This window comes from Mandrillus leucophaeus, unplaced genomic scaffold, assembly GCF_000951045.1.
Source record: "Mandrillus leucophaeus isolate KB7577 unplaced genomic scaffold, Mleu.le_1.0 Scaffold72, whole genome shotgun sequence".
NCBI lineage: Eukaryota > Metazoa > Chordata > Mammalia > Primates > Cercopithecidae > Mandrillus > Mandrillus leucophaeus.
Genome location: NW_012107808.1, coordinates 2,745,819 through 2,763,264, shown reverse-complemented (window position 1 = coordinate 2,763,264; position 17,446 = coordinate 2,745,819).

Genomic DNA, 17,446 nt, shown 5'->3' with positions numbered 1-17,446 from the left:
GAAGACAGCAATGGTCAGCGTCTTCCAGGAGTGTCTGTAGCCGGGGCCTGCAAGAAGCTCACGGTCCAGCATCACAAATGAGTCAAGTGAACACTCACAATCGCCTTGCAGCCAACAGTATAATGTTACAGATAAGCCAAGTTACAGATAATGGTCTTATCAAATAGACATCATCTTCTGCATTTTATAGGCGAGGAAACTGAGGAACAGGATGTTTAAGTAACTTAAACAAGTGGTAGAAGCAGTACTCAAACATAATGATTCCAGTTCTACAAAAAGCTCAGTTGAAAAAGCTAATCCCAAAAGGTCACACACTTGTCTGACTCCGTTATATAACATCCTTGAAACAACAAAACTATAGAATGAAAAACAGATTGGTGATCACCAGGGGTTAGGGACGGGTGGCAGGAAAGGGAGGCTGGGGGGAGGTGGGCATGGTCATAAAAGTGCAACAGGAGGGATCCTTGTGGAGATGGAACTGTTCTGTGCTTGATTGTTGTGAGGGAGATATGAACCTACCCATGTCCTTAAGGCTGCACAGAACTATATAAACACACACACTAATGGGTACAAGGAAAAATGAAGAATCAGAATAAGCTGGGTGTATTGTACAATGTCAATATCCTGGTTGGGATACTGTGCCATAGTTCTGTAAGATGTCATTATCAGTGGGAAATGGATAAAAGGAACATTGGCTCTCTCTGCGTTATTTCTTGGAATGGCTTGTAAGCCTACAATTATCTCAAAATAAAGCTTTTAACTAAAAGATACAGTATTCATAAAATATGTGCGTGGTAGAATCTATCAAATTTAGCATTTATCTAAAGAGACATTGAATATGCTGTGATATGCAGAATTTGTTAGTTTTGTTTCAACTTATCTAGTAACTTTTCTTTGGACACCGGGTCTTGCTGTCACCCAGGCTGGAGTGCAGTGGCAGGCTCATGGCTCACTGCAGCCTCAGACCTCCAGGGCTCAAGTGATCCTCCCACCTCAGCCTCCTCAGTAGCTGGGAATACAGGCATGCACGACCACATCCAGATAATTTTTGCATTTTTGTAGAGACAGGGTGTCACCATGTTGCCCAGGCTAGTCTCAAACTCCTGGGCTAGAGCAATCCTCCAGCCTTGGCCTCCTAAAATGCTGCCATTACAGTTGTGAGTCACTGTTCCTGGCCAACAACTGTTATAAATTGTATTTTAAGGTTTTGTACATTCTGTGAACTTAAACTAAAAAGTGAAAATGATCATAAAGTTAAATCCATTTTAGCTTTGAAAAAAACAGTGTTCAGAAACTCTGAGGGAGAATTCCCTTCTTGCTGGCGGATTAAGACAGGCAATATGATAGGAGTGATGCTTGCACTTGGTCTGGAAGGATGAGCTCTGTTTTGACAGATAAGGTGGAAAAGAGGAGTGTTCCACATTGAGAGAAAAGCAGATGCAAAGCTCAGAGTCAGCTGAGCACAGGACAAATTCAATTTGTGCCTTCAGTAGCTATCCTAGTCCTATTCAGACTGGTGTCACAGTCCCGATCCAAACTGAATTTTAAACTGTGCTCTTTTTTAAAGATTTTGTTTTACATTTTTTAAAAGTTTTTTGAGTTTTAGGGTAAAACTATGTATGGTTTTTTATTTGGTTTTTCTTTAATTTAAAAATTTGCTTTAAGGTCGAGTGCGATGGCTCATGCCTGTAATCCTAGCACTTTGGGAGGCCGAGGTAGGTGGATCACTTGAGGTCAAGAGTTTGAAACCAGCCTGGCCAACATGGTGAAGTCCTGTCTCTACTAAAAATACTATATATATATTATAGTATATATAGCTTTTATATATATATAAAAGCTGGGTAGGGTGGCGGGCGCCTGTAATCCCTGCTACTCGGGAGGCAGAGGCAGAAGAATCACTTGAACCTGGGAGCTGTAGGTTGCAGTAAGCTGAGATCGTGCCACTGCACTCCAGCCTGGATGACAGAGCAAGACTCTGTCTCAAAAAAAAAAAAAAATTTACTTTAAGTGTACACACTCGTATATATGTATGTATGCATTTGTGTGTGTATATGTGTGTGTGTGTGTATCTTCACACTGTTTTTCCCTCGATGCCCTGCTCTCAGCTAGGTGCTTAGGAAACTTGCTTGTGGTAGTGGATAGAAAATGGACTTGACAACTGGGAGGCCTGACTAAGTACTATCTACTATCCCACCATTCACTAGCTAGATGACATTGAGCAAACATCTGAACACCAATTTCTCCCCTTGTAAAACCGAGGGTGATGATACCTACTTTGCAAGGCTATTATAAACATCAAGGAGCATAGTATACACCCACGCGCTTCGCAAATTGTGAAGTGCTAAAGAGATGTGAATTGCTGATACGAATAAACTAATTCATGCTGAGGTGTACATTACTGATAATGGCTCCATGTTCTTCTCTTTGATGATGATTGCTGTGGGGGATGTCGCAGTACAGTAGCTAAGAGCAGAGGCGCGGAGAAAGGCAGACCCGACCAGATTCTAGAGCTGCCACTGACTTAGAAGGACCTCGTTACCTTGGGTGAACTATTTCGCTTTTTGAGTTCCAGTTTCCTCATCTGTGAATGCAGATATGAGAACCTCAGAGTTGTTGTAAAAATTAACTAAAACAAACAAGATGCACTAAATTAAATCACATAATTGATGTAAAATGGATAAAACATATGTTGTCCATTATTTTTATACTCACATTTAAATGAAGGGTGGGCTGCAAACCAAGAAGTGACCTTTCCAGGGGTGGAATGGGCTAAGTTAGAGACGGCACCTGGGACAAGAAGCCAGTGTCATCAAATGATTGCAGCATCCACTGGATTGAGTCACCTGAAATGCCTAAGACTGTGCCCTCCTGAAAGCCCTAAGTGGAAGGCAACTGAAGCCCAGCAGCAGAGGCCATGGCAGCCTCACTCCCTCACTTCCCTCCTACCCATGCCCTCCCTCTTGTTCATTTTTATACCAGTTTTACTAGGTTTCTACCTCAATGGCATTCTATTCTGTCAGTACAGTCCAGATACATGAGTGGACTCTGTGTGTGTGCACGTGTGTGTGCTTGGGTGTGTGTATGTGCATGTGTGTGTGCGTGCATGTGTGTGCGTGTGTGCATGTATGTGTATGTGTGTGCATGTATGTTGTATGGCATGTGTCCACGCACATATGTGCGTGTGTGTACATGTGTGCACCCACGTGTGTGAATGTGTGTGCGTGTGCATGCACGTGTGTGCATGTGTGTGCGCATGTGTGTGCATGTATGTCATGTGGGGTGTGTGTGTGTGCATGGGTTGAGGGAGTGCTTGAGTCTTCTATTTTTGGCTTTTCTCATTCTATCTCGCATGATCTTAAACCTTCTCCTTTTGCTTCTTCTCCACTTCATCATCTGATTTCAAAAGAACACTCTTCCTTCACATTTGCCTTTTTCTCCCCAGAAGCTGTGCATTTTGAAAACCATTCCTTCGAGCTGCATGGAAGTGTCAGTCCCTTGCTTGCAGTCTATGCCATGATCTACCCAGATACATTTTTAGTTCTTTCAGGTGGGGGTGGACATCATCTTTCTGGTGGTGGTTTTAGATCAACCTTGGTACCCTTCGTTAAACTCCCCTCTTCTCTCTTCCTTCAAGTTTCCCTTGGTCTGCCTTTGCTTGCTACAAAGCCTGCAGCGGGGTGAAGGCAGGCCAGGAGCATGAGCAATTGTGTGCTTGTGTGCTTGGACTTGGTAATTTTTTCCCCCTTTTAACTTACAGTTATTTTGAAGCAGGGGCACTCTCTGTCTTCAAATTTTTCTGAGGGTTGATGTATGCACAGATTTTTCCAGAGCACTGAATGTAAAGAAAAACATCCTAAATCCATTTTATGAAGCATTGATATTACATTGGTAACTCAGCCTAATAAAAATGGTGGAGATATACACACTAACACCACTCATGAATATCAGTGCAGAAGATGCCAAGTAAAATGTTAGCCAGCAGAATTCAGTACCACTTTCAGAAAGTACTTAAGAAATGAACAAGTGGACTTCATTCCACCAGTGCAGTATTTATAACCTGTGGATCTACACCTGTTGACCACAGGGCTCCAACCTTACAGCATTTGCCAAGGCATTGTGAAAACAGTAGAATATCAGTTTGCTGAATAAATGGATGACTACGAATCACACACCTAAAATCCCGCTAGATATGATGCAAACATTTTAGAAGGAGCAGATATTTGTTAAAATGTATTCATGTAAAAACACCCTCACAGTTGAGAGTGCATTTAAGGCGTGGCTTTGCCCCTTGCTGAACAGCTACACACGCCTTTGTCCTCACGAGGAAGCCCTACTTCCTTCTCTGAATTGGATCATGTATAGAGGAGATGTTGTTATTGGTGCTGATGCAGCTGTTGTTTTCCCACAAAGGCAGGGTCCAGCCATTCTGCAGAGCATCCAACAGCTGCTTTCCCCAGGCTCTGGCCTCCCACAATCTGCACTGAAGAGCACCTCAGTCTGGGGACTGAGCCATGCTACCGGGTTTGTGTAGTCCACCCACAATTTCTCCCTACCATCCTCTCACATCTTATCCCAGTTTCAAAAGAAAATAGGGCACTAGGAGGCGATACAAAAAGGATAGAGGCTTCCATCCTAGGCCCAGGTGTACCACGCAGTAGGTGTGAGGCTTAAGACAGCCAAATCGTGTCCTCCTACCCCTGTTTCCTCCTGTGTCAAATGGGTCTTCACCTTGCACAGGGCTGTCACAAGGATGGAATGACCTAGTGCTCTGAAAGGAAGAAAGGCCACTCAAAGAAATGCACTGCTGCATGGTCCTGGTTGAGCAGGGAAAGAACCAGCAGAGTCTCTAGTGTAGCTTTCTCCATGAAGTCTGTTGATGATTACAATGAAAACAAATACATCCTAATTCTTCTCCCAAAACCTCAATTCATAATTGATCAATAATTGCTTCACCCAGGAAGCTCCAACTGCTTCCATTCAATCAAATAAAATGAATGTTTCATTTCACTCATGCTTTTCAAACACAGCGGATTCCTGGGAACAATTACAGGAAGAAGCCCTGTGACAGAGGCATTTCTCCTGTGACTAATCCTGTGGAATACCTGTCTATCTCCTCCTTGGCTTCCAGAACAATCTTCCCACTGAGAGAACAAAGCCAACTGGCACGCTTCTCCCCACGCAGAGAATACACGGGCTCGTTCTGGAAGCTTGAACACCCACCATCTCCCCAACAAACAAAAGCCTGACATTTGCGCAGGCGCTTTTTTTAAGGTCAGAATACTGAGTAAAGATTGAAGAAGTTTGAATTTAAAATACACAGATTCCTGGTATTTTAGTCCAGGATCTCTATCTCAGACCACAAATGCACATTCAGGTCCACAGACATACATATACACACATATATATACACAAACGTATACATATATACACACACATACATATATATACATATATACACATATATGTATATAAATGTGTGTGTGTGTGCATATGTGTGTGTGTGTGTCTGCAATTTGGTGAGGGTTCTCCTTACCCACAAAAATCCCTGTTGAAAGACAAGCCTATCTGTGTCTTGCTGGTTGAGTAGGTTACAACAAAGTCTCTCTATTTATTGACCAGGTGCGGTGGGTCACGTCTGTAATCCAGCACTTTGGGAGGCCAAGGCAGGTGGATTACCTGAGGTCAGGAGTTTGAGACCAGCCTTACCAACATGGCCAAACCCCATCTCTACTAAAAATACAAAATTAGCCAGGCGTGGTAGTACACGCCTGTAATCCCAGTTACTCAGGAGGCTGAGGTAGGAGAATCACTGAACCCAGGAGGCAGAGGTTGCAGTGAGCCAAGATCACGCCATTGCCCTCCAGCCTGGGCAACAAGAGTGAAACTCCGTCTCAAACAAAAAAAAATGTTTATTGACTGCCTCTTATGTGCCAGGCACCGAACTATGTGCTGACAGCCTCGTGCAGAACACATGGATGGTGTGGGCGTCCGCAGAAGTCTGACAGTCTCAGGCATTAATCAGATGCAGAATCACAACAATACACTGTTACAAATTGCAATGAAATCAGCAAAGGAAAAGACCAGGTCTGGCTCTATTCTGGGATGAGGGTGGCAAGGAAGGCTGCACAGTCCCCAGCCCTGGGCCTTGCATGCAGTCAGCACTCAGTACATATTGACTGGATGGACATTCGATGAGACCTGAAAGATGAGTGGAAGTTAACCGGGCTAGGGTGGTCCAGGAGGAGGCCACAGCCCATGCAAATGCCCTGAGGCAGGAGGAGAGTGGTCATTTAGAGCCAAGGAAGAAAGGTCGCCAGGCTGGTGGGTGGAGAGCACAGTGCAGACAGTGGAGGAGATGAGGGGAGGAGGTCATCAGGGGCCACAAAACTCTTTTCTTGGTCCCAGACCCAAGAATTGATTGTGAGTCCTTCCCACTCACCTCACTGTGATCAGTTCCACTTACACGTGTTTTGCTCTGAAAGTACTAGCGCTTCCAGCAGGGATCAAGGAGACCAGGCCTGCCCTAAGGGTTTCGCTTTCTTCAAAATGTACAGCAAGTAGAAAGCGTGCACTCCTGCAAGGGCACTGGGCACACTATTTGCACAGATGAACAATACCTGTGGGGATAATACTGATGGTTTGAGCACTACTCTGTACATACCTGCTATTATTTATGTGGTAACATCCTTGACAGAATGATATGTTCCTATGATACCTCTCAGCAAGTGGAGTTTGTCAGGCTAGCACTATGCCCAAATCCCCAGAAAGACAAGACATACATTAAAATCCCAAAGGAAGAATCTCCTTAGGGCCTAACTCGGATCTGAATATTCTAGGCCAGGCACCTCCATTGGCACAGAAATACACAGAGGGAAAAACCTTGAGTCCCCTGCTGTAGAGGGGACAGACAGTGCCGTCAGGGGAGGCAGGTGATCCAGGGCACACATGTGGGGTGAAGGGCTCTAGAATCACCCACCAGAAGAGCCAGAAGGGACCCCAGAGACAGTGTTCCTCAAAGCCTGTCTTTCTACAAATGAGAAGACTGAGGCCAGAGGGGCACTGTGCCCTTCATAAGCTCACTCAGAGCCTCCATGGAAAGCAGAATTTAGTAAAATTCAGCATATGGGGCTGGGTGCAGTGGCTCACACCTGTAATCCCAGCACTTTGGGAGGCCAAGGTGGGCATATCACTTGATGCCAGGAGTTCGAGACCAGCCTGGCCCACATGGTGAAACCCCATTTCTACTAAAAATACAAAAATTAGCCAGACGTGGTGGCATTCACCTGTGATCCCAGCTACTTGGGAGGCTGAGGCATGAGAATTGCTTGAACTCAGGAGGCAGAGGTTGCAGTGAGCCGAGATTGCACCACTGCACTCCAGCCTGGGTGACAAAGTGAGACGCAGTGTCAAAAAAAAAAAAAAGTATTTGGGCTCACAGTCCAGTGCTCATTCTATACCACCACACTAGCTCCCGGTATTAAGACTGTCTGTACAAAGACAATATATATCAGGCTAGAGAATAAGGTACCTGAGCTGACCTCTCTCACTTTTAACCTTATGACATTACAACATGCATAAAGATCCAGGAAGAAGGGATATGTGGAGGGATTAGGAAAAGGTCACTTTTTCCTCTATTGGTGAGAATGTCATCAGCTGCAGGAACAAAAATATGTCGTCTTACCTAATAGAACTTTCTACCCAGCCAGGCGCAGCAGCTCACACCTGTAATCCCAGCACTTTGGGAGGCCAAGGTGGGCGGATCACGAGGTCAGGAGTTTGAGACCAGCCTGATCAACATGGTGAACCCCCGTCTCTACTAAAAATACAAAAATTAGCCAGGCGTGGTGGTGCACACCTGTAATCCCAGCTACTTGGGAGGCTGAGACAGGAGAATCGCTTGAACCTGAGAAGTGGAGGTTGCAGTAAGCCAATATCATGCCACTGTATTATAGCCTGGGCAACAGAGCAAGACTCCGTCTCAGGAAAAAAAAAAAAAAACAAACTTTCTACCCAGTTATTCAATGACATTGTCAAAGCCCCCAGCTCTTTTTGCCTTCCAGCTTCGACATGCTTAGCAAGTTGACCTGTCTTGAAGTCAGCTTTCCTCATCATGGCTGCACGGTGGTTGCAGCTGTCCAGGCATCACCTCCAAACCTAGCAATGGCTAGAAGACAGGTTCCCATTGGCCAGAGCTGTTTCTTATCCCAAACCTAAATCCATCACAGAAAAGGATAATGAGACCTCAGGGACCAGGCTCAACCTTCCCTGAATCATCTGGGGCCTGGGTGGACATCGGCACAAAGTCAGCCAGGATCAAAGGCAGACGGATTTCGAATAAGGAACCGCCTGCCTGCTGAGGCTCCACACGCCTCTCCTTGCCTCTCTGTGCCATTTCATCTGCAGTCCCTCTAAGTGAGGAGTCTAGATGCCAACAGCACAGTCGTCACGAAGGAAGTCGGCTGAACTGAGACAATAGGTGTGTCCCGTGGAGTGAATTATAATGGATTCAAATGCCATTTCATTTTGCTCGGTGGAAAAGTCATATTCGAAACTCACATCTTCCCCCACTCCAGGGGCCTCTACTGTTCAGATTCATGCCACCAATAAGCACTCCTACAACTTTGTCAGATGATATAAATGAAAATGAGAACAAGAAAGATTTCTGTGCTATTTGTCCTTAATATCCTGAGGCAAGGCTTGGATTTATTTATTTGGAACAATGCTGTGGCTTGCAAGGCCTCATTAAAGCTCCCCGTGCTATAAAACCATCAAATACATGCAGATCTTAAAAACAAAATCCATGCAGGAACCGAGTTTCTTTGTTAGTCCATAGCTAGAAAAAAATACAACTACAAACAAAAATTAATGTGATATCTCTAACGTTAATGCATCAGATGGTTTCGTTATCTGTGCTATGACGTCAGATTCTGTTATACAGACTTTGCAGATAGAGCAACAGCTGCTCACTTTGTAAGAGTATTTTTGTATGTGAGAAAATACACATTACTCAAGGACACTCCGACCTCCCCTCTTATTTATAGCGTTGCTTTTAGTCTACTGATGACAATGCTTCATGCTTCTCATCCCCTCCGTGGTGATGTTCACAAGGATCTGGGCAGGGACCCCACATTGCAGCTTGCCTCTCAGCCTCCCCTAAGCCTCCACCCCACCCACACACCTGGCTGTCAAGAATCAGATGTGGTTTCTCTGAACATGGTATATTTTCTCACACCTCCATTCCTCTGCACAAGACTTTGCCTGTGTCTAAAATACCCAACCCGCCACCACTTCCTTCTTTGCCTGGATAATTGTGGCTCATCTTTGAAGCCCTCCTTCAGATCTTGTTTCCCATCCACCAGGAGCATGTCCCTGAGCCTGAGCCCTGTGGCATTGCTGGTGACCTTGGGCTGGAGCCCTTGGTGAGACTTCTGTGTCCTGAGTGGCCCCTCATGGCATCTACTGCTTTGCTAAGTCAGCACTGCCATTGGGCGCTGCCCCAAGCTCCAGCCTTAGTGACCTTCCTGCCCTGACCTTCCTCGGTCACTCCCCTCCCCATGGGCAGAGGCCAAGGAGTCGTACCAACCTGGGGCCCATGCCCTTGCCCATCTGGACCATGCTCCAGTGGCCCAGCATCCCAGAATTGCTGCAAGGAAGTACTCCTATGAATTTATCATCTCAGGATGAATTTCATCTTATAACCTCGAGAAATGAAACAGCATCATCAGAATGTAATTTTCAAACAGACGCAATTTATATTAATCACCATCCTGGTTGGAACTCACACTGTTTTATGTAATATTTTATCAACACTGTAGAAAGTTCTCAAAGAAAGGCCCCTAAGGAGTTTTGGTGCCCTGGGGCGAAGCTACCTGCTCTGAACGTTCCCCAAAAGGCCCCAAGTCTGCCTGCCTCAGGCCTGCATGGGCCTCCTCCCAGGCCCAGCCTCCCAGGGGGGCATGTGTGGGTGTGCACACCCCCAGGCCTAAGGAGCAGCTGAGGGCGGCTCCTCGTGGGGCTGTGGCTGCCGGCAGTGTCTCATGCCACAGAGAGAGAAATGAACTTTGGGGCCGGGGCGGTCCGGGGCCCACAGCCACCATGCAGCCACCTTTCCATAGGAAATCTGAGGAGCCCAAGTATTCTAAATTCAAACCTTGCTTTCCTGGCACATGTGTCAAGGTGGAAGAATGAGGCCTGTTTCACTGACCAGCGCACAAGGCCAGTGGATAATCTTTAGATATTCAAATGCGGATGTGGGCCCCCGTGTGTGCTCTCACCTCAGCCCTGCAAATATCAGGGGCAGCTCTGGTGTTCCTCCTTGGAGGCTGGATTTGAACTTTGATTTCTGTGAGTGCTCTTGGCGTGGGAGCACCCCCCAGACTTTGAGGAATTGGCTGAAGTCAGTTACTTTGTGGGGAATGTTCAGAGCAGTTAGCTTCGCCCCGGGGCACCAAAACTCCTTGGGGGGGGCCTTCCCTTGAGAACTTTCTACAGCGTTGATAAAATATTACATAAAACAGTGTGAGTTCCAAACAGGATGGTGATTAATATAAATTGCATCTGTTTGAAAATTACATTCTGACAATGCTGTTTGATTTCTCGAGGTTATAAGACGAAATTCATCCTGAGATGATAAATCCACAGGAGCACTTCCTTGCAGTGCTCTATGGCGCAATACAATCAGCTGTCTTTGCTGTCACTGGCCTGGCAGCTGTACCCAGTTAGTGACCCGTCTGGTGGTCCCAGTGTTGCAGCTTCAAACCCTCCAGTCCGGTGGCCCCAGATGCTGATGTGGGGTGGGTGGTCTGGCTTCAGGAGGACACGCAGATCGTTAGGATTTTGTGTCTAGTTTCCTAGGTGAACTTAAGGGACAATGAGGCCAGGCACGGTGGCTCACACCTGTAATCCCAGCACTTTGGGAGCCAAGGGGGACGGATCACCTGAGGTCAGGAGTTCAAGACCAGCCTGGCCAACGTGGCGAAATCCCATCTCTACTAAAAATACAAAAATTAGCAGGGTATGATGGCAGGTGCCTGTAATTCCAGCTACTCAGGAGGCTGAGGTAGGAGAATCACTTGAACGCGGGAGGCAGAGGTTGCAGTGAACTGAGATTGCACCATTGCACTCCAGCCTGGGCTACAGAGCGAGACCCTGTCTCAAAAAAACAAAAGAGAGAGACCATGAGGACCACCGTGAGGGGGCCATTTTCCCAAAAGAGAAACATGCCCATAGTTCAGTTCAGTAGAGCCTTACTGCACACGAACCACTGTGCTCTTTGATTTTACATGGGACTTTGTTTTCAGACTTTGCAGTAATCCTGTGAGATAGGAAAGCTCCTCTCCAACGGGTGAGAAACTGAGACGGAAGAGGGATGGGTGATTCACTGAAGTTCACGGAGCAAGTTAGTGGTGAATCTAGGGCTTAATTAAAGCCTTCTGGCTCGAAGCCCAGCAGTATTTCACGGAAGCACCGGCAAATGGCATGCTTAAGGAATTGCTCTCAGTGCTGGCAAACAGGCTTGTGGCTTAGCTTCCTCTTCAAAGTCGTCAGTTTGTCAGGATAATTCCAAGTGGCTGTGCATTTTTCACATTTAAGAAAAGGTCTGGCAATAGCACTTAGACACTCAGGTACCTCCATCAGTGATGGAATCAGGGCTGGCAAAGAGAAACTGTGGCATTTCTAAAGGCATTGTTTTCTGAAGCAATAATAGACCATTATTAGAGGGGGAAAATCTCTCATTCCATTAACAACACTGTTTAATGCAAGAGCATAAAAAAGCTTTTAAAGCTTCAAGAGCAAACACACGAATTTTCTCTCTGTCTAAAAAAATATAGTCTTCAAACAATGCTCAGCCCTTAGAACAGTTCCCAAATGATGTTTTTTGTCATTAATTCTGCAGACATAAGTGCATCAGCTTGTTTTCCATAGTTCCTTCGGGAAAACTGATCCACGAACACCGTCTGTTCAAAGATAACTTTAGGAATAAAATCTGCTTTTAGGGACTGCTATAATCCACTCTCCAAATGGCCTCTTCTTTCTGGCGGAAAGAACTCAAGAGTCACCCAATTTCCTTCTGGTCTCTGCATCTTCTGCTGGCCACCCTTCCCTGGTCCTTACCTCCTGTGAGTCTCATAGCTCCGACACCAAGCACAGAGCACCTGTCTTTCCATTCTGATTGTAAATTAACTTTTTTTCTTGGATCTCTCTCCCTCCTGGGTACCCTGATATCCTAGGCGCCTTAATATTTCTGTGGAGCAAAGGGAAGGGTCACCATTATTACATTTCAGCTCTCACCCTAAGATGTTTTTGGGTTTCTCAGTTCTCTCCTCCCAAAAGCAACCAGTGTCATGTTTTTCTTGAGAGTCTCCGCATGGATACACATATCTGCATAGACACTTTCTATACACACATGTTTACAAACTATGTAACTAGCCTCACATTATGCTTCTAATTTTTTACGTATATACTTAAAGGGTGTTGATTTGTATATATTAATGTTTTTACATAGCCACATTTGTAAATTACCTGATGTTTATATAGATTGTTCTATTGGTTCTTTTGTAACACCTGATAGTAATAATGTTACCTTCTCCTTTCTAATTTGTTTGCCTCATTTCTCTTTCTCAGCTAATTGACATTAGATACTTAACAATGCTAAATAATAATGTGACAGAGAGAACTTTCATAAAAATTAACCATATCTTAAGCCATAAAGAAAACCTTAGTAAATTTCTAAGAGTGGAAATTGTACAAACAACATCCTCTGACCATAGGCAATAAAAGTAGTAACATGAGTAATGCACATCCCTAAGTTTACACTTAAACTTAACAATCAATGTCTGTCGCAGTGTGGGTTTCCTGGGAAGCGGATGCCAAGGTGGAGTTAAGAGTGCAAAAAGTCAAAGGAAAGGGCAGGAGGCAGATAGGACAGGCAGGACACTCAGACCCCAGTCTCGCTGTCTCTGGCGCAGAGGGCGGTCTGGAGCAAGTGTCGCCTGTTAGAGTCATTCAAGGTTGGGCAGAAATGTCCAGGCTTTTCTACTGGCCTTGCTCAGTCAATAGCCAGTGGCTGCCCTGAGAACAGCATTCCTATGGCCCAAAGCTGAGGTGGACCCTGACAAAACGGACTGGTGGAGGCTGTCAGCTGACCACCTACTCCCAACAGGGCAGGGTCCTTTCCTGAAGGGAGAGCTGAGCAGTACATTTCTACATCTTCCGCGATGTTGGAAACCTATAGAAAAAAAACCTGGAAAACATTCCTGAGAGAACAGAAGAAATTTTGAACAAATAGAAAGACATCCTACGTTCTTTGATAGGGAAACACGACGTCACTGAGATGTTAGTTCTCCCTAAATTGATATATAGATGTAACACAATGCTAATGAAAATACCACCATTTTTTTTTCTGGAGCTGAATAAGTTGATTATGAGGTTCATTAGATGAAAGAAATAAGCAAAAATAGCCAGGAAATTTCTGAAAAAGAAGAGTAGCAAGAAAGAGCTTTATATACCAATTAAACTATTTTTCATTAAAGAAGTGTGATATTAGTGAATGAATAGATAAGCCAATGGAACCAAATGGAAAAATTAAATTATAGAGCCACATATAGTATAAAATAAAGACAGAATCTCAAATCAATGGGGAGAAGATGGACTTTTTAATAAGTGAAATTAGTTAGTATAACTAACTAAACATAGGAAAAAAGATGAAATGAAATTGTATATTTTTCATACCACACACCAGGATAAATATTAAATGGATAAGAGATATAACGATAAACATAAAAACCTTGTAAGTGCTAGAAGAAAACATGAGTAAACCTCTCCATAATCTAGGAGTGAGAAAAACTTCCTTAACAATGACTCAAAATCCAGAAACAATAAAGAAAAAGAAGGATAAATTTGACTACATAAAAATTTTTAAAATGTTTTGCATATCAAACAGCAGAAGCAATGAGAAAAGCAAATACCAATTTGAGAAATATTTTATCCTTTGTCACAGGAAAAAATTTATGAAGAGCTTCTAAGAAATGAGATAAAAAATACAAAGCAAACCCTGTAGAAAAATAGTGTAAGAATATGAATAGGAAGTTTACAGAAAAATAAATAAAAATGACTTTTAACAGTATGAAAAGATGCTTAACCTTGCTCATAATAAGAGAAATGCAAACTAAAATTATCTGAGATTCTACTTCTCACCTATTGCATTGACAAAACTCCAAAAATTTGACAACATGCTCTGTTGATGAGGATGTAGGAGCAATGTTGTTTTCATATGTTTGCTGGGGGAATGCAAAATGGTTCAATCCCTATTGTAGAAATATGGTGATATGTAGCAAAATTACATATATGCTTTTTCCCTTTGACCCAGAAATCCCAGCTCTAAAACTCTGTCCCCAAAAAACCAAAAGACAAATGCACACGGCTATTTGTTGCAGCACTGTTTATTATAGTAAAAGACTGTAAATGACCCAATGTTGATAGGATTAAACTGGTTTTTTAAATATAGCAAACATACAATGAAATACTATACAACTATAAAATGGCATAAAGATATCTCAATGCACTACTTACTGATTTTCAGGATATTTTATTAAGTTAATAAAAATCAAGATGGAGAAAAATGTGTATGGTATGGTACCGTTTATCTAAGAAAGAAGGGAAATGTGAGTGTTAAATTTTTTAAATGAAAGGATAAACGATAAAATATTAAGTATTGTTATTTATAGGAAAAGGGGAAGTATAGGGTAGAGAGAATAGGTTTAGAAGTTAGATTTCATTGAATATATCTGTCTTATGGATTTGGAATAAATAATTTATGTATCTAAAGCAACGTTAAACTTTAGAAAGCAATCTCTTAGAATCAAAAGCAAAATGAAACAAATTAATCTCACTATGTATCAGGCTGTGGATTATCCTGTAAAGAAGCATCATGCAAGGGACTTTAAGTCACAGTAATTTAATTTCACCCACCTAGTGAGATAAAACCTCTGAACAAAAGAATTTTTCCCATTCCCTCAGAGGGCAAAAAAAAAAGTTTTATGTTGTTTTTTGCTGTTCTTATTGTTGGTCATAGTTTTAGTAGCATTCTGAAACTATTGTGCATGTTCTGTGGGATAAAGAAAACAAGTAATTATGTTAAAGTAAATTAAATGAATTTTTGGAGTAGAACAAAGTGCAGATGTAAGATAAACAAGCTTAACAAAAACTGTGTAGGTCTACACTTTGCTAGTGCTGGCCAGTGAAAAAACCAGAAAACAATGACTAATCAAGATAATAGGCACCCCTAACATCTAACTGTGGTCATAAATACCAGTTCCCACTAAAATGAGCCAGGGCTCCTTAGAGAAATAACTAATTCCAAGTCCAGTACAGAAAATGTGAAGGACTGCCTGGAACATTACAAGGCATACAAAGAAATGAAAGTATGGCACATTCAAAGGAAAAAAATAAATCAACAGAAACTGTCTCTGAAAAAGACTTGGTGGCAGATCTACTAGACAAAGATGTTAAAATAACTGTCATAAAGATGTTTAAAAAAATTGAAGGAAGATGTGGAGAAAGGCAAGAAAGCAATGTATGACCAAAATGGAAACATTAAAAAAGAGGATAGAAAACCTCAAAAGAAACCAAAAAGAAATTCTGGAGCTGAAAACTGTAACAACTGAAATGAAAATTTCACTAGAGAGATTCAGAGGCAGGTTTGAGCAGGCAGAAGAAGAAATCATTGGTGAACTTAAAGATAGGACAATAAAAATTATCAAATCTTAGCAAAAAAAAAAAAAAAACTGAAGAAAAGTGACCAGAGACTATGGGACCTGTGCAACACTATTAAGCAGACCAACATTCACACTGTAGAAGTCTCAGAAGAGAGACAGAAATGGGCAGAGAGAATATGTGAAGAAATAATGGCTGAACACTTCTCATACAAAGTATAAGGATGCAATTTTGTGACAACAATAAATTAAAGGGGTGAGAACAGAGTTGTAAAGAAGCAGAGTTTGTATATGCTATTGAAGTTAAACTGGTAAAAGTTCAAAATAAAGTGTTATAAGTTTAGGATGTTAAATGTGACTCCCATGTTAACCACAAAGAAAATAACTATAGAACACAACACAAAAAGAAAGAAGAAAGAAACTGCATTTGTACTTTTATATAAAATCAATTTTCCAAATGTGTATAGGTCTATTTCTGGATTCTGTTCTTTCCACTGATCTATTTTTTCCCTGATACCATAATTGTCTTAATAATAACAACTTTATATTAAGTTTGAAAATAAATTCATGCAAGTTTTCCAACTTGGTTCTTTTTCAAAGTTCTTATGACTGTTATAGTTCCTTTTCCTCTTCATACTATTTTAAAATCAGCTTGTTAATATTTATAAAAAGTCCTACTAAAATTTAGATTGTGATTGTGCTGAATCTGTAGATCAATTTAGGGAGAAGACCATATTATTAATACGGAATCTTCCAATCCATGAACATAGAATATCCATTAATTTATTTAAGTCATCCTTGATTTCTTTCACCTCCTCTTAAAACCTTTTAGCATACTGATCCTAAATATATTTTGTTAGATTAATACGTAAGTATTTTATTTTTGAACCATTATAAATGGTACTGTTTTTTAAATTTCAAATTCCAATCGTTTAGTGCCAGTATAAAAAAATAATTTTTTGTAAAATGATTTTGCATCCTATGATGTTAATAAGTTCACCTATTAGTTTTAGGAAATTTTGCATACATTCTATGGAATTGTCTACAAACAGTCATGTCATCTATGAATAGAAAATGTTTTATTTCCTTCCTTTAGCAATCTAAAAGGCTTTTATTTCTTTATCTTGCCTTATTGTATTGGCTAGGATTTCCAGGACAATGTTAAATATGAGTGGTGAGAGCAGATGTCTTCGCCTTGTTCTTATTCCTAGGAAAAGCATTTAGTCTTTCACCATTAAGTATGATGTTAAGAAAGTTTTCTTCAAACTGTGCTACAAGGCTACAGTAACCAAAACGGCATGGTACTGGTACCAAAATGGACACATAGACCAATAGAACAGAAGAGATCCCAAAAATAAGACTGCACATCTTCAACCTTCTGATCTTTGACAAACCTGACAAAAGCAAGCAATGGGGAACATATTCTCTATTTAATAAATGGTGCTGGGAAAACTGGCTAGCCATATACAGAAAACTGAAACTGGACCCCTTCCTTATACCTTATACAAAAGTTAACTCAAGATGGATTAATGACTTAAATGTAAAACCCAAAACCATAAAAACCTTAGAAGAAAATACAGGCAATACCATTCAGGAATGAGGCATGGGCAAAGATTTTATGATGAAAGTGCCAAAAGCAATTGCAACAAAAGCTAAAGTTGACAAATGGGATCTAATTAAACTAAAGAGCTTCTGCACAGCAAAAGAAACTATTATCAGAGCAAACAGACAAC